This window comes from Schistocerca nitens, chromosome 7 (genome assembly GCF_023898315.1).
Source record: "Schistocerca nitens isolate TAMUIC-IGC-003100 chromosome 7, iqSchNite1.1, whole genome shotgun sequence".
Lineage (NCBI taxonomy): Eukaryota > Metazoa > Arthropoda > Insecta > Orthoptera > Acrididae > Schistocerca > Schistocerca nitens.
The window spans coordinates 455,174,748-455,200,643 of NC_064620.1; the positions used below are offsets into that span (position 1 = coordinate 455,174,748).

Consider the following 25,896-nt stretch of genomic DNA (forward strand, 5'->3'; position numbering starts at 1 on the left):
GGGGATTGCTAAGTCAGCGGCCAATAGAATGGCTGCTGATGCTTTCTGGACAGCCTCATAATACCTCCATTTAGTGGGGAGTCAGCGTTGTGAAGAGCCTATCTAGGGCTGGTGCCAGGGGTGTGATGCTGAGGGAGGGACAGGAAGATCGTGAAGTGATCGCTACTGTACAGGTCACTGTGGACCCTCCAGTAGAACCCACCAGTGAAATGGGGTAAGCATCACCTAGAGATGAACAGGTATCACACAGTCTCACCAATGTTCCATTTACGTTGCTTGAACACATATTGAGCTGGCAGCCGTCTTGGCTCCTTCAGTGTCTGGTTCTTCTGGCTCCATCCCAGGACAGTTTTTACCAAGGACGTTCCACTGCTGATAATTTGGTTTGCCTGGAGTCTGCCATCCAGACAGCTTTTGACTGATCTCAGCACCTTATTGCTATTATCTTAAAGTACAAAAGGCTTATGTCATCACATGGCAACATCACATCCTCGCTATGTTACATGAGTGGGGTCTCTGGGACCCACTTTCAATTTTTGTCCAGAACCTCTTGTCACACCATACTTTCTGGGTTTGAGTTGGTGCTTCCCACAGTATTCACCATATACAAGAGAATGGGGTCTTGCAGGGCTGTGTATTAAGTATCCCTCTCTTTCTGGTGGCCATTAACAATCTAGCAGCAGCTGTAGGGTCTGCAGTATCACCCTCCTTGTATGCCAACAATTTTTGCTTGTACTATTGCTCCTCTAGTGTGAGTATTGCTTAACGCTGACTGCAGGGTGCCCTTTGAAAGTCACAGTCCTGGCCCTTCACCCACAGCTTTCATTTTCCACTGCCAAGACTCGCATCTTGCATTTCTGTCATCATCGTACTATTCAGCCCCAACCAAAACTCTACCTTGATGACCGGGTACTCAGTGTGGTGGAGACTTGGGATTAGCCTTTTTTGCCTGGTTGACGTGGCTTCCACATCTTCATCAGCATAAGTGTAGGTGCTGGCTACACCTTAATACACTTCCCTGCCTCAGTAACACTTCCTGGGGTGCATACTGCTCTACCCTTCTGCAACTTTACAAAGCTCTGATTCTGTCCTGTGTTGATTATGGGAGTCTGACATATGGTTTGACATTGCCCTCAAGATTGTGATTGCTGGACTCGATACACCACTGTAGGGTCTGACTTGCAACAGGAGCCTTGCAAACTAGCCCTTTGAACAGCCAACTTGTGGAGGCTGGTGTCCCTCCACTCTGGATCAGACAGCAGCAACAGCTACCAATTATGCTATACATGTTAACAGCTCCCCTAAGCATCCAAACTACTGTGTCCTTTTTCCTAGTAGGGAGAGCCACCTCCTACAAGAGAGAGCCTGAATTGGGGCCATGATAGCAATTCAACTACAGTGTCTCTGCTCTGAACTTCAGCTTCCCCAAATGTCACCTCTTGTCAGGGAGCAATCGCTTACGCCCCCATGGCGTGCTCCCCAACCTTTGATTTGTCTCGATTTATACTTTAGAACAAAAGATTCAGTTAACCTGTTCCTAGTTGGCCTCAATGTATTTCCAGATTCGGAACTGGTATACACTGATGGCTCAGTGGTCAATGGCTGAACCAGTTCTGCATGCACACATGCAAGGTGCAGTGAACTATGCTCAATGCCAAATGGATGCAATGCCTTTGTTAATTGCTGGCATTTAAAAAAGCCCTTAGCCACACTTGTTCTTGCACCAGCAAGATGCTTCTAATCTGCAGTGACTCCCTGAGCAATCTTCAGCTTAGAGACCAGTGCTACCTTCGTCACCCTGTAGTCACAGCTATTCATGACCTCCTTTCTGACATCCATCAACCTGGATGGCCAGTCATCTTTGCTTGGACTTATGGACATGTTGGGATCTCAGGGAATGACTGTGCCGACCACTTGGCAAAGTTGGCTATCAGGATGCTGATTTTGGAAATGGGGATTCCAGAACTGGACATTCAGTCAACTCTACACCTTCAAATGTTGGAGGTCTGGAACTTGGAATGGTACACTCTGGACTCCCCAAACAAAAGGAGATCATGATCACGTGGCTCTCTTCCAATCAGGTTTCTCACAAGGTATTGACTGTCCTATGGGCCCTACCACCTTTTCTTTCTCCTTGTTCTTTTATGTTTGCCGTTCTTATTGTTTTATCTTTCCTAAAATTTTATCATCTTGTCTGTGCTACTCGTTTTCTTGTGGTAAAGGGCAGTGAGGTGGTGCTGATGGACTGCAGAGGATGCATCTCTCACTGCATATCATGCTCCAGGGACCTTCAACTGCATTGCGGTTAGAGTGGCGTACCCATCTTACCCCCTCTCACTTTCCTCCTTGTTCTCCTTGATTTTATCTCTACCTTATTGTATCTTGTTTAGAATCAAGCTTCCCAGGATTTGCCTTATGTGTCCTTCCAAGGATTGTTGTTGGTTTGATACATATAGGATGAATGGACTGATGACCTTGCAGTTCAGTGCCTTAAACACCAACAATCAACCAACCAGCCAACCAAAAAGTCATAATTCTTAAATATAAAATGTGTTCCCCGTAATTGAACTACAGACTGACGTCAATGATGTAGACTTATAAATACGTGCATCTGTCCTACAACCCTTCATGAAAAAGGGAATGACCTGTGCTTTTTCCAGTTGCTAGGTACTGTTTGTTCCTCCAGCATTGTACAAAAACTGCTGCTGAAAGAAGAGCAAGTTCTTTCACATAATTTTTGTAGATTCTTATAGCTATCTCATCTGGTTCAGATGCCTCTCCACTACTATGTGACTGGAATTGCTTTTCTTTTCCATGTTCAGTTATCCCAATATCTTCCACTTTGATGTTCATACGATGATCATAAGGAGAGACTGTTACAATCTTTCACCGTGAAACAATTTCAGGAGACAGAATTCAGTATTTTGACCTTCTCCCTGTTACCTTTACTTTTCGTACCATTATGGTCACTGAATGTATGAGTAGAGGATTTCAACCACCTACTGATTTTACATAAGACCAAATTGCTTATTACCCAGTTGGATTGGCAAAATTTTACTTTCGAAGTCATTGAAGACTTCTGTCACAGCTCTCCTTACACTCATTTGTGCTTTATTCCGACATTCGTTTGTCATCTAGGTTTTGACTTCTCTTGAAACAGTGATGAAGTACTCTTTGTTTACGTAGAATTTTTCTAACCTGGTCTTCCCACCTCTTATGGCCTTCTCAGAGCATACACGTTCAAGGAATTTTTCCCATTTGTGCTCCACATCTTCATTCACACCACCAAGTGTTTGATGTTGACTACTCAGATACTCTGTAATTAGTATCCTGTCACTTTTTCCAAGCAAAAATATTTTTCTATCTTTCTTAACATTCCTTGTAAAACCTGTGATCATAGTTGATTTCTAGCCTTTTGATTACTGATACCTTCCTCTGTGTCAACTGATTCAATAATGGTGTGCTCTGTTAAAGAGAACATAGGTCTTTTGAGTTCCTGGCATTTATAGTGTATTCAGTAAGTTCAGATCTGTCTAAGACATTATCTTCACAGGTTAGTTCTGTAATCATCTGCTGAAAGTAATTTTTGGACAAGACATTCAGAATAATGTCACCAAGTCACTGTGTCTGACACAAATTTTAGTAGCATGACCCTCCCAATCTCTACCTGGAAAGTTGAAGTCATCCCTTATTACAATGGTATGATCAGGAAAATTATTAATGATATTTTGCAATTTCTCGCTGAAGTGGCAGTCTATTAAAGCATCTCACAATCATTTTTGACCATGCTTTGATGCTTAACTTCACACATGTTAATTCACATTCAGAATCTATGATAACCTCACTAGATATTATCAAATTCCTTACTACAATAAATACACCACCAAACAATGTTTTGTCATTTACCTTGGCCAGATTGCTAAGGCTTGAACAACCAGTTTCCTCATAAGCTTTCCTCCATGATGAATTTCTTTCAATTAGGGTGGCACCTGTTTCATTACATTTCTCTGTAGATTCTTTCAGATTTCTGGCCACTGCATCTTGCTGTACATTAAAGACATGTTTGTAAGTTCCTGTGAAGAGCAGACTTTAACCGTTGAGAGCCAGATATGGAGTATTAAACAGTGGTAAGCTCCTCTGCCTGTCTTCCATCTTCTGCTTCTTGCAGACATACACATTGACATGTATGCCTGAACTATAATTGCTCACAATGGTTTGGTTTCAATTCTGATGACACTAATACTACAGTTAAACTGTTGACGATAAACTCACTGTCCTACCCTATCCATAAAGCATGCTAGTGCTGTTATAAGCTTTTCTCATGTTGTTGATAATGTCCTATATACCTGTACCTTTTTCCCTTTTTTATTTACTGAGCCCTCATATGTTTTTATTCAGACTTCCTGTTTCCCCTTTTCAGATTTTGTAGCTTGTGTCTCTTTCAGACTTCAGACATTTTGTGGTCTTACTTGTAGAATGTTACCTGTTCATTGGTTTTCCAACCTTGTTATCATGGCCACCTTTCTCTTGGCAGCCTCCTCGTGGATATCCAAAGGAGAATTTAATCCAGAATATTTTACTAATAGAGAAATCATCATGACACTTTTTTCAATTACAGCTCACATGAAGTGGATTCCATTGCATTCTCTATCCTCATATTGTTGATCATTACACATTCTTTCATGTTATGGGCAGTTCTCCTCTGCTCTCTTTCCAAAAGGCTATTGGCAGAATAAAAATGCCTGTGTACCAGATGTCTTCAATTGTGATTACTGATTTACTGATGATTTCTATTCAGAACCTACACAGAGCCTGGGATTAAAACCCAGCACCCATAGACCACAGTGCATAGCCAGGAAATGATGCTATGGGTAACAATAACTCTCAACCCATATTGGGCCCGCAATAAATAGCCAATAATCTGACAAATCATAATATCATCCAGAAGATTTCATAGTGTCATCCTATATTTCTGTGTCACAAGTGCTGTTTACCAGAAACACTCAATATGCAGTCAGAATCACTGTGCCCAAGACCTCTCCTCACATGGACTATATTAATAAGTCTAATTCTTGCGTGCTATTCATGTCACATATTTGCATATTGTCCCATCATGCCTTAGTACACTAAGTGTCGCCATGACATGTTGCACTGTTTTTTATCTTTTTACCTTAAAAATCCTTTAACTTTTTGGATGTGAGTGTCGACCACTGAACTGCAAAAGTAGAACTTATAACAGTGGATAAGTTAAATGTGTTTTAATACATATTCAACGTGTTATAGTTGTGATTTCAATTCATTACAAAATGTGGTACCATTATGGTGAAGAAATTGTAGATGTGGAGATTGTCCTATGGAGAAACAGCTGCAGAAACTTGTTGTCTTTTAAAGTGCAGTCAATTGATATGACCATCATTGCATTAAAAGTTATTGCAGAGAGTTTTAGCTGGGATGACACTAGTGAAATATGAATCAAAGTTTTACTGTGTATTTAAACCATCGTATTTCCTTTCCAGGTTGTTGAAAATAGTGGCTATGGGTCAAACAAATTTTCCTTAGTCAGAAATAATGATGGAACTGGTTCATTAAAAATAATTCAACCCCTGGATTATGAGGACATCCATGGCAATATCCTGAGGTTCCAGATACAAGTTACTGACAAGGTTCCTTTTAAATTTATGCTTGGTGTATTGACAAACTGCTTCTATGAAGTAACTAGTTTTCCAGATTCTTAATTTCATTATCTCTGTGGTTTTGTGGTGATGTTAACTTCTTATTGCATACACACTTCTTTCTTTAGTGACTGCCATTGCATTCCTTTTTTATGAATACCGGTAGTCTGGTTAGCTGTTGCAATGAATACCTATTTTTGTGAATGTTTTGAATTATATAACTTGTGAATTCACAATGTCTTAGATTATTAATCTACAGAGAATTTATTGTAATTACTTCAAACTGCAGGGTGATAATGATACATCACAACAGTACTACACGAGATATGCTTGGGTAACTGTGAAAGTCAGAGATATCAATGACAACTCGCCTAGATTTGAAAAATTTCATATTGAAGTTACATTACCAGAAAACACCACAGTTGGAAAAATAGTTGCTACATTTAAAGCAAAAGATGCTGACAGGAGTGGAAAGAGTAAAGTATCATACAGTATTCATTATGATTCTGAAGGATCAAGACACTTTAACATTAAAGAAAATGGCGAAGTAATTATTCAGAGGAAACTTGACAGAGAAGCTGCATCTTGGCACAAGGTAAGAACTTAACTGTACGTACTGACATAATAAAAACATATCTAAAAACATATCGAAGACACACCATATGGTAACGGAAACCTAAATTGCTCGGAAACACACTATGTGGTAATGGAAACTTAAATTGCTACCAGTGGAATCTTATTTTCTGCTTTTCTTAATAATGTATCAGTATTCACAACCACATATTTTCACAGATTAGAAATAATTCATCATAGTCACCCTAATTCTTTTACTTTCATTGTGCCATACTGCAATTTCATTGTGTCATGTTCATCTTTGCTGACAATTCTCATTGTCTTCTTCTTCTTCATCTACATCTACACCCTGAGAACCACTGTAAGGTGCATGGCAGAGGGTACATGCCATTGTACCAGTTATTAAGGTTTCTTTCTGTTCCGTTCACATATGGAGCATGGGAAGAATGATTGTATTCTAATCTTATCCTTATTATCTCTGTGTGAACAATACATAGGGGGTTGTAGTATATCCCTAGAGTAATCATTTTAGCCGGTTCTTGAAATTTTATTAACAGACTTTCTCGGGATAGTTTACATCTATCTTCAAGAGTCTGCCATGTCAGTTCCTTCAGTGTCTCCTGTGACACTCTCCCATGAATTAAACAAACCTGTGACCATTTGTGCTGCCCTTCTCTGTATATGCTCAGTATCCCCTGTCAGTCCTATCTGGTACGGGTCTCAAACACTTGAGCAACATTTGAGGATGGGTTGCACAAATGATTTGTAAGCAATCTCTTTAGTAGACTGACTGCACTTCCCCAGTATTCTACCAATAAACTGAAGTCTATCACCTGCTTTACCTGTGACTGAACCTATGTGACCATTTCATTTCATAACCCTAGGAAGTGTTACACCCAGGTATTTGTATGAGTTGGCCAATTCCAACAACAACTCTTTGATATTATAGTCTTAAAGATATCTCAGTGACTCAAGATGTTCTAATGGTAGATTTAAAACATTTCATTCATTCTTAGTTTTTTTGTAGCTACCATCTTATAGCAGAACCACAGAGGAAATTAATTTAGTTAAGGAATACTTTAAAAAGAGAGTAAAATAACAGAAGCCTAACATTATGACAATTCTGACTGTGGATCTATAATTGATGGGAAAAATTCATGTGTCAGAATGAAATAGACATGTACAGATATTCCTGTTTACTTGTACTGCAAACTACTTTTAGATATAAGTACTAATTATGCAGTTTAAAAGTGACACAATGTTGCACTGTTGAATAATCTAATTAGGTAAGGAACCACCTGGCGTACATAGATAGCAGGTACAAATAGGATGAGAGTATTCTTGTGGATGATTTCTTTCTTTATAAGTACCAGTAATTTTTGTACCGCAGAGCAGGAGCTATTTTTGCATCAAACCATATGGGTTTAGATTAAAACTGTGTCTTTTGCAGGCAGTGTTCTGAACCAGCTGAGTTTAAAAACAGTGCATACTATGCTGCATAGTGAAAGATTAATTCAGAAAACAATCCCTAGGCTAGGGCAAGGCCACTTCTCTGTTATTCCCTTTCTCTCAGGATTGTAAGCCCAGCAAGGTGCGGAAGTGGTACTGTGAAAAAAGAGGAAGTTATTGGTTGAATTGAAGCTGAAAGATTTCAAGTACTGCACAAATTATTAATAGGTTATTTTCAGTTAATGCACATTACTAGCAGAATTTGTTTCCAAAAGATTCATTTCCACCCACTAGGTAATTGATTTTCGTGGTATTCACATATATTCTTCTGATTGGGAGCCATAAATATAATGCCACAGTCCATGGGCATCTGTTTTGAGACTCAGGTAATTCAAGTCCAATATTTTCATATTGAGGAGAAAAGAAATTTGTGGCACATACTGATTTAAAAAAGAGATAATTTGACAGGACACCTCCTGAGGCAAGAAGAAACTGAAGCTTGCACAGGATAAACTACTGTGATGAAAATTGGCAACTGCTGTTTTCGGGAAAGCAACAACTTTATCCCAATTACTTATTTTTCTCAAGTCAAACTATTATTTTTTATTTATGTCATTCCTGAACAGAACTTAATTACAAACAACTGTTAGAAGAAGATAAGAGTTTCTGTCAAATATTACTTCCTCACTTTTATCCAATGTTTCAGGTAAATGTTTTAGCAGTTGATGATGGAGCTCCACCACAGACATCCACAGCTACATTGTTAGTGATTGTTGAAGATGTTAATGACAATCCACCACATCTCCTACAGAATTATGAACCTGTTTTATATGAGCACACTCCTCCTGCTGAAGTAGTAGAAATACTTGGAGCTGATGCTGATGATTATTCAAAAAATAATGGACCACCATTCACATTTAAAATGGATCCTAGTGCAAATGACCAGATAAAAGCATCATTCAGCATAACATTTGATCAAAGTAAGTTTTATTTTTAATGAAGTGAATGTTACGTTCTGAAATATCATTCAAATAAAGTTATATATGTATTCCATACATTTATTTTTTCTTTTTCACTTCTGATAACATTATCCTTCATCAGCTTTTTCTCTGTGTTGGAGCTTGTTTCAAACACTGAATCTTCCCCATTACTGAATCTATTTTCCTCACAACACATATTACTCTTAAAATGAAACCATACTGTTCTCTACATTCATTGGGCAAAAAGGGTACCACAATTCTCTTAGCAGCACAGATGTTACACTTATTATGTGTACTTAAGTGGGAGTGGTCTCAGCTACATAATTGGAATACACAACCCTGTTAAACTGTGAAATAATGAATAAGTTTTCAAACAGTTTGCCTCAACCCAAGAAGAGGGTCTATTTCATCTTTTGCGTCATGACCAGGTTTATTACATTTGAAGCAAACATTTGTGCATCTTTTTACCCAATAATCAGGTTTAGTACATTTGAAGCATTAACTTGGTTTTCTCAAATTTTTATCACCAATATGAAGGTTATTATTAAAATGTTTGTTTCTCTGTGTATCAAATATGTGATAAATTGCAAAGAACCATCCAAGCTGCAGAATTAATTTTCTTTATTACTTGATGACTAATTTTGAGCCTATGCTCATTAGCAAATCGTCTGCTAAGCTATGCAGTAACATCCATTATAACAGACACACATCTGTTTACTCCTGTTAAACACATCTTGTAAATTAGTGCAGGGCTGAACTTCATTCACCTAACTGTTGTTTGACTGCCAGAAATGCCTCCCTCTTTGTTTCTGTACTGATTCACATAGATCCACACCTAAAATCCGTCTCCACAGCTGTAAGGCACGCCACAGAAGCCAGCAGATGCAGCTAGAAATTCGACAATCTTCAGAGGCCACCACTTGTGGAGGCATGCTCAGCCTCTAATCTGCACATTCTACTGGCCGGCAAACAGATTTTTGAATTTTTTGTGTCAGGCAGTTAGTTTGTTGTGTCAGTTATGATGTGGTATTCTCTTGTTGGATTGGAACAGTATCTCTCTGAAGATTTACAAGTTTTTCTTCCATCAACAATCTTGACATCAGATAAGTTAATGTCTACTGATCAAGATATGTTGATTCCAATGCACTCAGAAAATAATTGTACATGGTGGTAACATCAGTAAGAGTTTTTTGATCACCTTAAAGTTTGAAATATTTTCACCTTGATTCCTCAAGCAATTTACCAGGTCTGCTAATTTCAAACTCTATAGAGTCACGTCTGCAGTAGCCACCACAAAGATCGCGGGAGGCACACATCGGCACGGCGCGTCACGGATGGTAGTTGCCGCAAATAGAGCCCCGTCCACCAGAGGGCACGTGAGAATTGGGCCGCAACCTCTGCCAGCGGAACAACAACAACAACTCAGGCAGCACGGGCCATGCCCAGTCAGTTCACATCGGGCATGCCTATGAGACAGTTCCCGGTCTACTCTGAAGTGCGAGGGAAAACATGAACCGTGTTACTACACAATTGGCGATGAGTAGGGTCGTTCTTTCACGTGTTGCATCGTTGTTCCAGTTTCGCAGCTTATCCACGGCATGGAGGATTTAGTGCGGATTTTGGTTGAGCAGCAGACGGAGCTCATGGCCACCATGAAACAAGTGCTTCCGGCGTTGCTCTCCACGCCGTCTGCTCCAGCGCCGTTCCGTCCTCCCTTTCCCCCGTATGACAAGACAGCGGAGGATTGGGACGCGTATGAACATCGTCTTCGGCAGCATTTCCAGGCGTTTCATGTTGCCGATGCGGAGGTATGTCGTGCTCTTTTCTTGTCTTGGATATCTCCCTCGCTGTATCAAGTTTTGCGGCAGCTAGCGCCATTGCAGGAACCCTCGTCCTTGTCTTTTGACGCATTGTGTTCATTACTGTCTTCATATTATCGCAGCCGCACGCATGTTGTGGCGGCTATGGTCGAGTTCTATCAATGCACAAAGCAGCCCCATCAGTCTTACCGGGTGTGGGCCACTACCCCGCACAGTCTTAGTCGCAAGTGTCATTTTGTCACGGAGCAGTCGCGAGAGTCGTATGCCCACGTATGGTGCGCGACGTCATTGTTCGTTCGGCCCCTGATATGGAGGTCCGGCAATGGGCCCTGCAATTAGAAGACCCTTCCCTCGAGGAAGTCCTGTCCATTGCTCACGCCGCCGGTCAACAGTTGTAAGTGTGGTGCAACGTCGCGGCGGTTCAGGGCGGCACGGCCGCGTCCACTGCGTCCGGGGTGGATGACGTGCGAGCGGTACAATCCGGCCGCTACGGCCACTCCCGCATGGCGCGTAAACAGATTTCTGGCCGCCAGCCCCTGTTACCGTCCTGTGCGTCGTGCTATATACATCACGATCGGTCGGAGTGCCCCCAGCATTGGGCCATTTGTCGCAAATGTAATAAAAAAGGACACATTGCTAAAGTTTGCCACTCAGCCTTGAAAGAATCGAAGGAAGCAGTTACAGAGGACATGGACGTTGACATTCAGGAAGTTTCATCGGGCCAGGCTCCCGACGCATCGGCACACAAACTCTTTATCGAGGTGTTGGTTCGGTCGCGCTGATTACAACTGCAAGTAGATACGAGCGCGGCAGTTTCTTTCGACTCCGTGAATGTAGAAGAGGGTATCAGTGATCATAAGTCAGTGGTTGCATCAATGACTACAAGTGTAATAAGAAATGCCAAGAAAGGAAGGAAAATATATTTGCTTAACAAGAGTGATAGGGCACAAATCGCAGAATATCTGAGTGACCACCATCAAACGTTCATTTCTGAGGAAGAGGATGTGGAACAAAAATGGAAAAAATTCAGAAACATCGTCCAGTACGCCTTAGATAAGTTCGTACCGACTAAGGTCCAAAGCGAGGGGAAAGATCCACCGTGGTATAACAATCATGTACGAAAGGTACTACGGAAACAAAGAAAGCTTCACCATAGGTTTAAGAGTAGTCGAATCATAGCTGATAAGGAAAAGCTGAACGAAGCGAAAAAGAGCGTAAAGAGAGCAATGAGAGAAGCATTCAACAAATTCGAACATAAAACATTGGCAAACAATCTAAACAAGAACCCTAAAAAGTTTTGGTCATATGTGAAATCGGTAAGCGGATCTAAATCCCCTATTCAGTCACTCGTTGACCACGATGACACCGAAACAGAGGACGACCGAAGAAAGGCAGAAATACTGAATTAAGTGTTCCGAAACTGTTTCACTGCGGAAAATCGTAACACGGTCCCTGACTTCAGCCGTCGCACGGACGCCAAAATGGAAAATATTGAAATAAACGATATCGGAATTGAAAAACAACTGCTATCACTTAGTAGCGGAAAAGCATCCGGACCAGACGAGATACCCTTAAGATTTTACAGTGATTATGCTAAAGAACTTGCCCCCTTTCTATCAGCAATTTATCGTAGATCTCTGGAAGAACGTAAAGTACCTAGCGACTGGAAGAAAGCGCAGGTCGTTCCCATTTTCAAGAAGGGTCATAAATCAGATGCGAATAATTATAGGCCTATTTCACTTACGTCAATCTGTTGTAGTATAATGGAACATGTTTTGTGTTCTCGTATTATGACGTTCTTAGATAATACAAATCTCCTTCATCATAACCAACATGGATTCCGCAAACAGAGATCATGTGAAACTCAGCTCGCCCTATTTGCCCAAGAAATTCACAGTGCCGTAGACACTGGCGAGCAGATTGATGCCGTATTCCTGGACTTCAGGAAGGCATTTGATACGGTTCCGCACTTACGTTTAGTGAAAAAAATACGTGCTTACGGAATATCGGACCAGGTTTGTGACTGGATTCAGGATTTCCTAGAAGAAAGAACACAACATGTCATTCTTAACAGTTCAAAATCTGCAGATGTAGAGGTAATTTCGGGAGTACCGCAAGGAAGCGTGATAGGACCTTTATTGTTTACAATATACATTAATGACTTAGTTGACAACATCGGTAGCTCCGTGAGGCTATTTGCAGATGACACGGTTGTCTACAAGAAAGTAGCAACATCAGAAGACTCGTACGTACTCCAGGAAGACCTGCAGAGGATTAATGAATGGTGTGACAGCTGGCAGCTTTCCCTAAACGTAGATAAATGTAATATAATGCGCATACATAGGGGCAGAAATCCATTCCAGTACGATTATGCCATAGGTGGTAAATCATTGGAAGCGGTAACGACCGTAAAATACTTAGGAGTTACTATCCGGAGCGATCTGAAGTGGAATGATCACATAAAACAAATAGTGGGAAAAGCAGGCGCCAGGTTGAGATTCATAGGAAGAATTCTAAGAAAATGTGACTCATCGACGAAAGAAGTAGCTTACAAAACGCTTGTTCGTCCAATTCTTGAGTATTGCTCATCAGTATGGGACCCTTACCAGGTTGGATTAATAGAAGAGATAGACATGATCCAGCGAAAAGCAGCGCGATTCGTCATGGGGACATTTAGTCAGCGCGAGAGCGTTACGGAGATGCTGAACAAGCTCCAGTGGCGGACACTTCAAGAAAGGCGTTACGCAATACGGAGAGGTTTATTATCGAAATTACGAGAGAGCACATTCCGGGAAGAGATGGGCAACATATTACTACCGCCCACATATATCTCGCGTAATGATCACAACGAAAAGATCCGAGAAATTAGAGCAAATACGGAGACTTACAAGCAGTCGTTCTTCCCACGCACAATTCGTGAATGGAACAGGGAAGGGGGGATCAGATAGTGGTACAATAAGTACCCTCCGCCACACACCGTAAGGTGGCTCGCAGAGTATAGATGTAGATGTAGAATGCACAAACTTATTCCGACCTTAGGTCGCCCCCGTTGGCGCCAGTTTACCGGCGTCTACGCGGTTATGGTAAACAGTTCATTCCCCTACTGGGTCAATTCACTACCAATGTGACTTACAAATCAGTCACTCGGCATATTACTTTTATTGTTGTCAGTGATGCAAGCTCCACTAACCTTTTTGGCTTGGATGCCTTTCAAGCTTTCGGGTTTTCTATCACTGACACAATACAGTTGGTCTCCGAAGATGTTCCCTATCAATCATTAGAATCTTTGGTCTCTGACTTTCCGGATATCTTTGAGGAGGGCCTGGGGTGTGTTTCAGACTTTGATGCTCACTTAATGTTGAAGGCATCGGCTCGCCCGCATTTTCTGAGCACGAGGCAGATCCCCTTGGCTCTCCCCCCTCAGGTAAAAGAAGAGCTAGACCAGCTGACAGCCCTAGGGGTCGTTCTTCCCATTTCTTCTAGTGAGTGGGCTTCACCCCTCATTATTGTCAGGAAACCCTCGGGAAAATTATGTCTTTGTGGCAATTTCAAGGCCACCATTAATTCCCAATTGGTGGTGGACACCTATCCTTTGCCTCGTGCTGATGAATTGTTCTCCGCCATGGTGGGAGGCCAATGTTTTTTGAAAATCGATCTTTCGGAGGCTTATCATCAGATACCTCTTGATGAGGACTCCAATCGGCTGGCGGTTGTCAACATCCCGTTTGGCATTTACCAATACCAGCGGTTGGCCTTCAGAATATCCAGTGCCCCGGCGATATTCCAGCGTTATCTTGAGCACATCACGTCGACAATCCCTCATTGTATTAATTACATGTACATAATTGTCACGGGCCGCAGCACCAAGGAACACTTGCACAACCTTCGCACCCTCTTTCTCAAATTCAGGTCCGTGGGCTTGCGTTGCAACCTGCGTAAGTCAAACTTCTTCCAACCGTCCATTGAGTATGTGGGTTACACAATCTCTCAGCATGGCGTCCAACCGCTAGGAAGTTTGGTCCAAGGTATTGTCGACCTTCCGTGGCCCGCTTCGCTGAAGGAGTTACAAGCTTTTTTAGGCTAGATTGCCTATTACCACCGGTTCATTCCCAGGGCTTCCACCATCACCCGCCCCCTGTACTGCCTTCTGCGCAAGGGTGTTCCTTTTGATTGGTCGCCTGCATGCGAACGAGCGTTCACCTCGTTGAAAGGCCTCCTCACGTCAGCGCCGTGTTTGGCTACTTTTGACCCCCATAAGCCGTTGGTCCTGGCTACAGATGCTTCGCAGTATGGAGTGGGCGCGGTCCTGGCCCATCGCAATGCAGATGGTTCCGAGCAGCCACTGGCGTTTGCATCTAAAACTCTTAGTCCTGCACAGGCCCATTACTCCCAGGTGGAAAAAGAGGCTTTGGCCATTGTCTACGCTGTTACCAAGTTTCACCCTTTCTTGTATGGCACGAAGTTTCAGTTAATCACTGACCATAAGCCGTTAATATCGTTATTTGTCCCTGCCTCTCAGATTCTGGATAGGGCGGCCCACAGACTACAGCGCTGGGCCATGTTCCTCTCTAAGTATCATTATGACATTCATTTTCGCCCTACCAGACAGCATGCCAAAGCAGACGCTCTTTCCCGTCTTCTGGTGGGCCCGGATCCTATGTTCGATCGAGAGGAGATTATGTGTTTTCATTTGGATGTGGCGTCCCGCCAAGCGGTTGATGGCTTCCCGATCACTAGTTCTAGAGTCGCCAGGGAAACGACAGCGGACCCGGCTCTCCGGCAAGTAGTTCGCCTTATTCAGCAGGGGTGGTCATCCCGACCTCCAGGCCGGGCCTCGGACCCTCTTCGTAATTATTTTGTTCTACGAGACCACCTCTCTGTCTTGGGAGGAGTTCTCCTTCTGGCTACCGATGATACAGCTCCTCGCGTGGTTGTTCCTGCAAGTTTGCGAAGGGAAGTCCTTACATTATTACATGAGGGGCACTGGGGTGTTTCCCGTACAAAAACCTTGGCTCGCAGACGTGTGTACTGGCCCGGTATTGACAGAGAAATTGAGCACTTGGTGTCCGCCTGTTCCCAGTGTGCGAGCCAACAGGCATCTCCCAGGTCAGCGTTCTCTTCATGGCCGCCTGCAACCCAGGCATGGGAATGTGTTCACATTGATTTTGCGGGTCCGTTTCTCAATGGCTTTTGGCTCATTGTCATTGATGCTTATTCCCGATTTCCATCTGTAGTTCGCTGCTCCTCAACCACTTCAGAGGTTGTAATCCAGGCACTAGCTAAAATCTTTTCTGTGGAAGGTCTGCCAGTCACCCTGGTCTCGGACAATGGACCTCAGTTTATGTCGCAGACCTTACAGGATTTTTGTAGGCGCTTCGGTATTCGGCACGTTCGCTCTCCCCCCTTTCATCCACAATCGAATGGGGAAGCCGAGCGCATGGTACACACATTTAAGACACAGATGAAAAAGTATGTGCACGAATTTCCTGCGGAGGAGGCGTTGACGTTTTTCCTGACGGCATACCGGACCACACCTATGGGAGAACGCAGCCCCGCAGAGCTCCTCCACGGGTGCCATGCTAGGACTCTGCTGCACCTCCGTCGGCCCGGTCCTCGCCAGTCTTCGCAAAATGGAGTTCCCGGCTTTCCACCAGGTATGTCGGTCTGGGCATGTGGGTTTGGTCGCAATCCACATTGGATACCGGCGATGGTCCTGCGCCGAAATGGCCGCCGGCTCTATACCTTGCAGACGGGGGACCGGGAGGTACGTCGTCACCAAAATCAGCTACGTCCACGTTTGGGCACCCACCCTCCGACCCCTCGGGCACCGGCTTCCCCGTTGCCGGCACCTGTGTTGGTTTCTCAGGGGACGCTACCACCCCTCCCCCCTGTGATTCCGCCGCACTGTGATGGCTCTCAGCCTTGGCAGCCTCCAGTAGCTCCAGCACCGGCATCGCCATCATTAGCGATGCCCCAGCGAGAGCCGGCCCCCCTCGCAGGCCCGGTTTCTCAGGAGGCTGGTTCACCTGTGGTGTCCCTTCCCCATCGCCCCCGCCACTGAGTCTTGCCCCTCCCGGGGTGGACCAGGATCCAGAGTTCGATGGCCTGTCTCCCGTTCTGTCCCGGGTTCTGGTGGTGGGACGACGGGGGCCTCTTCGTGTGGGTCACTTCCAGCCGTATTCGAAGGTTCCGACTCGAGGGTTGGCAGATCCCCTCGACTCTAGCCTTCCGATGGACGTGGAGGTCATCACTCCTGCACGACGCTCCACCTTCTGACGCAGTGGATCACAGTGGTTTCACCCCCCGAAGGAGGAGGAGTGCAGTAGCCACCACAAAGATTGCGGGAGGCGCACATTGGCACGGCACGTCACGGACGGTAGTTGCCGCAAATAGAGTCCCGTCCACCAGAGGGCACGCGAGAATTGGGCCGCAACCTCTGCCAGCGGAACAACAACAACTCAGGCAGCACAGGCCATGCCCAGTCAGTTCACATCGGGCATGCCTATGAGACAGTTCCCGGTCTACTCTGAAGTGCGACGGAAAACGTGAACCGTGTTACTACAATGTCCTTCGAAAGATCCATTTTTAAGTTGTACCATCATTGCTGGAGTAAATGTATGCTTACATTGCTTTTCTGTTTGTAAACTGAAAGAAGTTTGGTCCACAAGGCAAATGAAAATTTACAGTTAATAACATGTAGCAGTGGCTTCTCCTCAGTTGACATTATGGCAATTTTCTGAACAGCAATGCCTTGTCCATGTTTTTTCACACTGTGAGATCCTTTCCATATGCCTATCCTGCTGGAGCATTCATGCCAACATTACACATTGGTTTAATTGTTTGACCTGTGACAATATCCCTAGCTCCAGTGGCACTTGAAGTTAGACACACTTCAAATTTCTAGGCCAGCCAGTTCTCAATGCCTTTGAGTTTTGTAATTTTTATCATGTCATTTTCTGTCATTTTAAGGTTAGCTAGTCTTATGTTTCATGGATTATTTGCATACTAATTTATAATTTTTGTGTCTTGGAAGCCTGCATATTTGGTTCACTTGACAAACAATCAAACAAATTGTATTAATGAGTTTATTTACAAAAAGAAAATTACAATACTTTGGCAATTACACAGATGTGTCGCAAGCAAAGAGCAACATAGAAAATACTCAATCTTTGCAGTGACTGCTTATCTCTAACTGACAAAAGTCTTTCCTAAACAGCTCTTGAAGTCACTGTCGTAGACACTGCTATCCAAGTTGCTATCGTTGACACTTCAGTAGAACTGGGCCATCATCAGTCGGTTGTGGCACTTATGTCCTCTTCAACTAGGGGCCACTGCTGTCATGTTGTTGTCCTGCAAGGGAGGTCAGCCAGCATGTGATTGTCTGACTTCTTCTCACAGCCTTCTCTTCCTTGTCATTCCTGACTGGCATGCTGACACTTGACTGTATGCCATAACATCGGAAGGACGAGAGGAATCAGAAGACGCAAAGGCTCTGTCTCCATGGGGTTGCCCCACGGTGGTGTCATGATGACACCCTCCGGCAGCTGCTGTGGCTGCACTGTCCTCGGGATCCATCAGTCTGGGGAAGAGATACAGAAGGATCACCATACACATGACAGTGGCAAATTTGACTGTGATGTTGGTGCTGCAATCTTTTTGGACCTGAAATGAGATATATGCATGCACCAAGTCGACGAAGGATCTCGCCTTGCACCCACCATTTACTGCCATTATAAATCCTGAAAAACACAATATCGTGTGAAGCAAAGCAATACTTGCAGCCTTCCTTCAGTGCTGGATGCTGAAGAGGGTGGAGCAGTGTCCGATGGCATCGGCCATGAAGCAATTACGCTGTTGATGGTGCATCGCGTGGATGTGAACAATAGGAAGGGAGAAACAGTTGCAATGCTTGATCCCTGGTGTGTGTGGTGTAAAGCTTGGCCATCTGCTGCTTGAAGGTTCTGACAAAACATTCCGCTTCATCTTAAGACTGTGGATGGAACGGTGCACTAGTTAGATGCTGTACGCCATTGCATTCACAGAATGTTTCAAATTTGTGTGATGTGAACTGAGGGCCATAGTCTGCTGCTGTGACTTCAGGCAAACATTCGAGGTAAAAAATAGAGCACAAGGCTCAACTGTGCTACATGACATTGTCGACTTCATGAGCACAGCAAAGGGAAACTTGCTGAAGGGTCTACCACTATCAACCATTGTAAGTTCCAAAAAGGTCCCATAAAGTCTATGTGGCAGAGCAGACTGATTTGCCACACTTGTGTGACATTGTGACATCATCTCTTCTATTTGGGTGTCCATACCCTGCCAAGTACAGAGTTTGTGCACTAACTGTTTTGTACGAACAATCCCCCAGTGTCCTTGGTGAAGTAACTGCAACACTCCTTTTTGCAAAGTTTTGTAGATCAACACATGTGACTGTCCACTGTCATTTTGAACAAGAATCACACCTCTGTGTATAGCAAGGCTATGCTGATGTGCAAATTATCAGCACACTAAAGAGTTCTTTATGCTATGCAATGAATGAGACCAGGATGTGCGAGTGTATTTTAGCAAAATGTTCAAATTTGAATCAGCTTTCGTGGCCTGTGCAATTTTCTTACAGTTCAGAGGGAAGAATTGAAGCAATTGAGAATTGTGAGCATTGATGTGACAACACAGCACAAGCATCAAAGTCTGTATCAGGGCCAGTCAGAAGACATGAAAGTATGTCCGCGTTACCATGTTGAGCTGTCAGATGATACACAATTTTGTACTGGTATTGAGACAACAGCAAAGCCCATCTTTGCAATTTTTGGGCAGTTCATACAGGAATTGGCTTCATTGCGTGAAACAAGGACTACAGTGGCTTGTGATCCTTTACTAAGTGGAATGTTCTGCCTTAAAATAGTGGTGGAATTTGGTGACACTATACATGATAGTCAATGCCTCTTTCTGTAATTGTGAATAGTTACACTGATCTTTGGACAATACTATGCGAAAGCAATAATCCTGTTTTTATCACCAAACCTGTGCAAAAGCACTGCATCGATTCTGTAAGAGGAAACGTTATCTTGCAACGCAACTGGTTTGTCAAGATCAAAGTGAACCAACCATCGATTACTGAGCAATGCATCTTTAAATTTTTAAAAAGCATCTTGGCACTTATCTGTCCAAACAAAAGGGATGTCCTTGTGACCTAAGCAATGCAGTGGAACTGTAATCGGACAAACAACTCGTACTGTCCAAGAAAGATGTACAGAACACCAGAGGTACACACGACTTTTACAACCTAACAAGTCGGCCATGGCAGAGCACTGTATTGATAATGGTCACAGTATGTTGTATGACGATGTCGAAATTTTGGCAACTACATCGTCATTTTGGGACTCGATAGTAAAGGAGGCAATTGAAATTCACTTGACGACGAACTTAATTAACAGAGACAGTGGTTTCAATCTTGATAAATCCTGGAATCTGGCACTTGCTGTAATAAACTTGCAAAGACGTCGTCACAGTGCAGCTCACAATGATATATCGATATGCCAACAAAGATCAACTGCGGAGTCATAGATACAACTCGCGTATTATGCACGTCTCTGCCGCCGACCAACGTCTCTGGCGCAGTTGCATCTGTGGCCGCATGCGCAGTCGCGCAGTACAACAGTATAAAGGGACGAAGCAAGCACTGGAGCAGCAGTCTTGCGGCTCACTCTGAAGATGGCTGAACGTTTCACAGCCGAAATATTAGAAGAAGAAGGAGATTTCTTGTGGCTGCACACCCGAAACTTAATGGAACAGTCCTTAAATAGATGTTTACAAGAAGATAGTGGCTGAGTGGTACAAATTTTTTCTTACAGCATGTTTTTGACCAAGATGAGTTACACAAGAACATTATTCTATAAGACATTATTGAATGAAAATACGCAAAATATGTCAAATTACTAATTTCTCTGTCCCCGAGATTGACAAAGATTCAAAGTGCAAATGTGGCTGAACTAAGTTGTTTTAGGTGTTTCAGAATGTGTTTTTTTTTTCAGTTTAAATTATCATCAATATGGACATCTAAGGATTTCAAAGTTTCCACCTCATTTGTTATTTCCTTGCTATGTGTCACACAAATCATTGCTGTACTACCCCTAGATGGGGTAGAATTTGGTGAGTGAACATGTAAAAGGCATTCTTAGTTGACCAAGTCTTATGAAATCTGAACTATGATTTACTAATGACATTATTGTCGTTCAGGTGAAATACGAGGTGTGTGTTTTTAAGTAAGTACTGTTTTGAAATAAAAAAAGATGTGCTAAGATATCTCAATAACTTTATTTTCACATGAAAGCCTGTAACTTAATCTACACACTGACACCATTACAGTCTGATTCTTCCTTGTTTACATTGTGTACTGAGTATTTAAGATGCCTCTGATAATCGTGAGTCCTGCCGACTGTGAAGTACGGGCTGTTATAAGATTTCTTAGTACTAAAGGCCTAAAAGTGATCAATATTCACCGTGAGATCTGTGCAATTTACAGAGAAAACATTATGAGAGCATTTAAAGATGGCCACACAAATGTGCATGATGAACGACGGAGTGGGCATTCTTCGGTCATTAATGAAAGTTTGGTGCAGGAAGTGGACAATAATGTGAGAGAAAACAGACGCTTTATGATTTCCTCCTTGCAGGATGACTTCCCTAATGTTTCTCGTAGTGTTTTGTATGGCATTGTGACCGAGCACTTGAATTACCGAAAATTGTGCACACGTTGGGTACAAAAAATGTTGAAGGATGTGCACAAAACCAAACGTTTAGACAGTGCATTGACTTTCCTTGAGCGGTACCACAATGACAGTGATGATTTATTAAGCCAAACTGCTATGGGTGATGAAACATGGGTGGCCTAAGTCACACCAGAATCAAAGCAACTGTCCATGGAAGTTGAGCAAGGGCATCGTTTTGGTGCAAGACAATGCCTGTCCGCATGTGGCAAATCAGACCAAAGATCTCATCACATGTTTTTGATGGGAAACTCTAGATCATCCTCCGTACAGCCCCTATCTTGTGTCCAGTGGCTACCATCTGTTCCTGCACTTGAAGAAACTCCTGGGCGGTCAGCATCTTCAAGATGATGACGAAGTCAAAACAGTGGTGATGCAGTGGTTAACAAGTCAGGCAGCATGTTTCTATGGGAAGGGTATTCAAAAACTGGTACAACATTATTACAAGTGCCTCAACATTGACAGAAATTATGTAGTATAGTAGATTAAGGTACAGGCTTTCATGTAAAAATAAAATTATTGAGGTATCTTAGCATGTCTTTTTTTAATTTCAAAATGGAACTTACTTAAAAAAAAAACACGCCTCATACTATTCTAGAATACATCACCTTCTCAAAAATTTTGGAATCTGATGTCATTAGTGAAACAGGTCAGTAGTTATTGAGATCTCCCCTATCATCTTTCTTAAATAGGCAGTCTCTCTGCAAAAATTACTTAAGTTAGTAATGTGGTACATACTTCAGATGAGACAGTGCCCTGAACAAATCTTTAGCGCTCAGTGGGAAACACCATCAAATCCAGATGAGCTATTGTTGAGAGACTATGTAATTTTCTTAATTTCAGGAGGTGAAATGGTGATACATCCAAATGACTCGATTTTATGAGAGATGCTTTTCAACATACTGCTGTAATTTTCGTCTTGAACTGTTTGTCCGTGTACTTTCTACTACATTTAAAAATTATTATTAAAAATATTTGCTGCCTATAGATATCTATTTATAGCCCTACCTATCAGTTCAATAGTGATGTTAACTGTTCTGTGGCAGGTTGTCCTGTCTCTCATTTCACTGCTTTCCTTGTAGCCTTAATTCTGTTGACATAATTACTAATTTCCTCCCTATTTTTTGTAGTCTGCAGCTCGTTATAAATATCATCCCAAGTCTCTTGTAAACTGTTGTTAACACATTTGTACAAAAGACTTTAATTATTCTAAGTGATTTCCACTGAGAAAAATCACTGGTAAGGTGTTGTCTTATTTATGGTGATTAACTATGCATCACCATCAGAGAAAGTGTTTGTTACTGGGTATACAGATATTTCCGTGCTTTGAGCTTCCCAAAAGAAAATATTATCAACTTTTTTATCTGTCCATGTTGGAAAATCAATTGCTGAGCTGAAATTGTAGGATACAAATAATGTTTGCAGATCATTATTCATATCAAAATGCTTTAGAAAATCAACATTGAAGCCACCACAGCCTGCAAACTGTTTGCTGTTGTCTGACAGATTGCATAGTAAGGAATCTGAATTTCTTGTAAACAGTTCAAAATTTCCCAGTGGGGATCTACATACAGTTACAATTAGAAGTAAATTATTTTTCAGTATTAATTCACAATCAGATGCTTCTACAGGATAACAATTACTGAATTATATGCAAAAATATAAATTAGTTACAAACTACGCTGTGCACACACTTTATTCAACACGTAAACATCACAGCAGATGTTCATATTTAGGTTATGACATGTTCAATATGCCTGTCATCATTGGAGATGATGTGGCACAGACAAACAGTGAAATTCTGCATGACCCGCTGAAGTGTCGGAACATCGATGCTGTCGCTGACCTCCTGAATGGCTGTTTTCAGCTCAGTAATGGTTTTGGGGTTATTGCTGTACATCTTGTCTTTACAATATCCCCACAAAAAGGAGTCACATGTCTTCAGATCTGGAGAATGTGGCAGTCAATAGAGATCCATGTGAATGGCCTCTGGATACCCCAAAGTCAGAATGCGGTCCCCAAAGTGCTCCTCCAGGACATGAAACACTCTTCTGTTTTGATGGGGTTGAGATCCATCTTCCAGAAACCACATCTTGTCGAAATCAGGGCCACTTTGGATAATGGGGATGAAATCATCTTCCAAAACCTTCACGTTCCATTTGGTAGCCACTGTGCCCTCCAGGAGCATGGCACCGATTATACCATGACTGAACATTGCACACCACACAGTCACCCATTGAGGGTGAAGAGACTTCTTGATCATGAAATGCAGATTCTCAGTCCCCCAAATCTGCCAATTTTGCTTATTGACAAACCCATCCAAATGAAAGTGGGCTTCATTGCTAAACCAAGCCATACAGTGCATCCTAATTCCCACCATGTCCCATGGCCAACTGTGCAGTTTGAACATCCTAACCCAAACCGTTCAGAAGTTATGAGGACTTTATTTAATATAGTACTATAATTGTTACCCTGTATGTGCGGATCACTACAAAACCTACTTGTCTCAATGTTTCTGAACTTGTGTTTTTGTCTTAATATGTATAACAACGCCTACTTTTTACACATTAGTACTACGTGAGTGAGATGCTAAAGTGTAATCTAACTCTATGGTTATGTGGTTCTCAGACAAGCACAGGATATCTATCTTCACAGAGCTATCTAAATTTTCGAAATTGACAAGAAGCCCGTCTACCTTATTACTCAATCCTCTAATATTCTGATGAAATAAACTAACTTTCCTTTTCTGTACATTCTTAATCATTTTGAGGGGCTCTTCTGTCATCTTGACATAATTAAAAATGGGTTGCCAGAATCCTGATCCTAATCTAAAAAAGGTACCTCTCTGACACCAATAACACCACAGGTTTCTTGCTTCTTGTGATGATGCCGCCCCCCCCTGCCCCCCCTCCCAAACCTTTTCTACAAGAAGCTCAGCCAACCTGTCTTTCCCTCTCCTTTTCATGTGCTATCCATGTCTAGTATATTTTCATCTCCAAATTGTAGCATCAGGCACTTTATTCATATGAGATTTCATTTCTGTCAGCAGTAGCCTGCTCAACATTATGTTCACATGGCTCGCAGCTGTGCTAATTCAGGGCTGGTCGTGGTGCTGCGGGACTTCTACAAAACTCACATTTGTGTGTGAAGTTGCTACTCATATTTTATTGATGTCACCACTAGTCCTGTAATTAGTGTCCTTAGTCAGGCTGTTCCATGCTCCACCTACTATGATAACTTAATCCCTCTTTGTCAAAATATTTGCACAAATTTTCTATGTCCTCTGTTATCTGGCTAAGGTTAACACTTGGTTTCACAATACTTGTGACCTGGTACCCTGTCCCTGATTTGCCCTGTACCATTTGGCCTACACCCCTGCCATGGTAGCCATGTACCTAGCAGCAAGACTGTTTTCTTCCTGCTCTCTTTTGGTAGCAACCTGCACTTAGTTTCTTTGCTAGAAGTCTACTCCACGTTCCTGTGACCTACATCTGGGTGAGGCTCTGCCCATCCTACTTCAGGTAACAAGTCAAATTTACTCAATATAGTATGTTCAAATGTAAATGAAGAAGTGGAAGAGCTTTTCCCCTTTTATCCATTGCTTGTTACCATTCCAGTCCCCACCATCTTGTTTCCCTCTTCAACCTATCTAGTTCAAATTTCATGTGTTCCAGTCTTGCCTAAAGGGCACAAATTTTTTCCTCCTGTTCAGTGATTTTCTTCTTCGTTCCCCCCCCCCCCCCCCTGGAGCCTACAGTTCCATGGGACAGCCTCAATGAGTTCCCCATTCTGTTCCCCAATACAATCACCTCAGAAAACTCCAATCCACAATCTACACATACCACTCCCTGTCTGACTACCCTACAACAACATCCATACTTATGACACATTGCAGCACAGATTAAACACTTAAAAATAGAATAAAATCACTTTCCACACTTTACATTACACAAATATTCATTATTTGCAAGCCACAAAAATTAGGCATATAAGTTAGCACTAAAGGTGTATGAAATAATGTAATAAGTTAATTATTTCATCATAAAACAAGAATTCCTCACTCACTTAACTACAGCATCTGTTAATTAGCTTATTCAGAATAAAATGTAACTTTTAATTTATGCAAACTGTATGTAAACAAACAACAAGTGCAAATGTTTGCAAATCAGACAACAAGATTTATTCTACTTTCCAGAAATGTGAACTTATTTTTGAGTGGGTACACTCAAAAATCCAGCAATTTATGCTGGATAGAAGAATATAACAATGAAAGTGGATTCTGTAAGATTAATGCACCAAAATGTAGACAAAAGTATGAGCATTAGTTTACCACATTATTATGGGAGTGAGGGCACTTCGATCAGCGTTTCATGAGTTTCTATCGTAATATTTCACAAGGACACACTCAACCACTTGATAGTATGTGCACAACTGTTGTGAAATCATTCACAATGTAATCTGTTTTTCTTAGTCACCACTGAACTTGTTTACTGTAGTATCACAGCATGTTTCCAATAATAGCCATGGGAGGCCAAGTGTAATAATATCGTGATTAGGCAATACAACCCAACTTTATGATCTTTTCATGTTTTCTGAAATAATATGTAAATAAAAGTTAAAACTTCAATATTAA

General features: G+C 42.3%; 1 pseudogene; it reads left to right on the plus strand.

Moving 5' to 3' along the window:
• Positions 1-25,896, plus strand: part of LOC126195684 (neural-cadherin-like) — a 296,356-nt pseudogene that overhangs the window by 155,908 nt on the left and 114,552 nt on the right.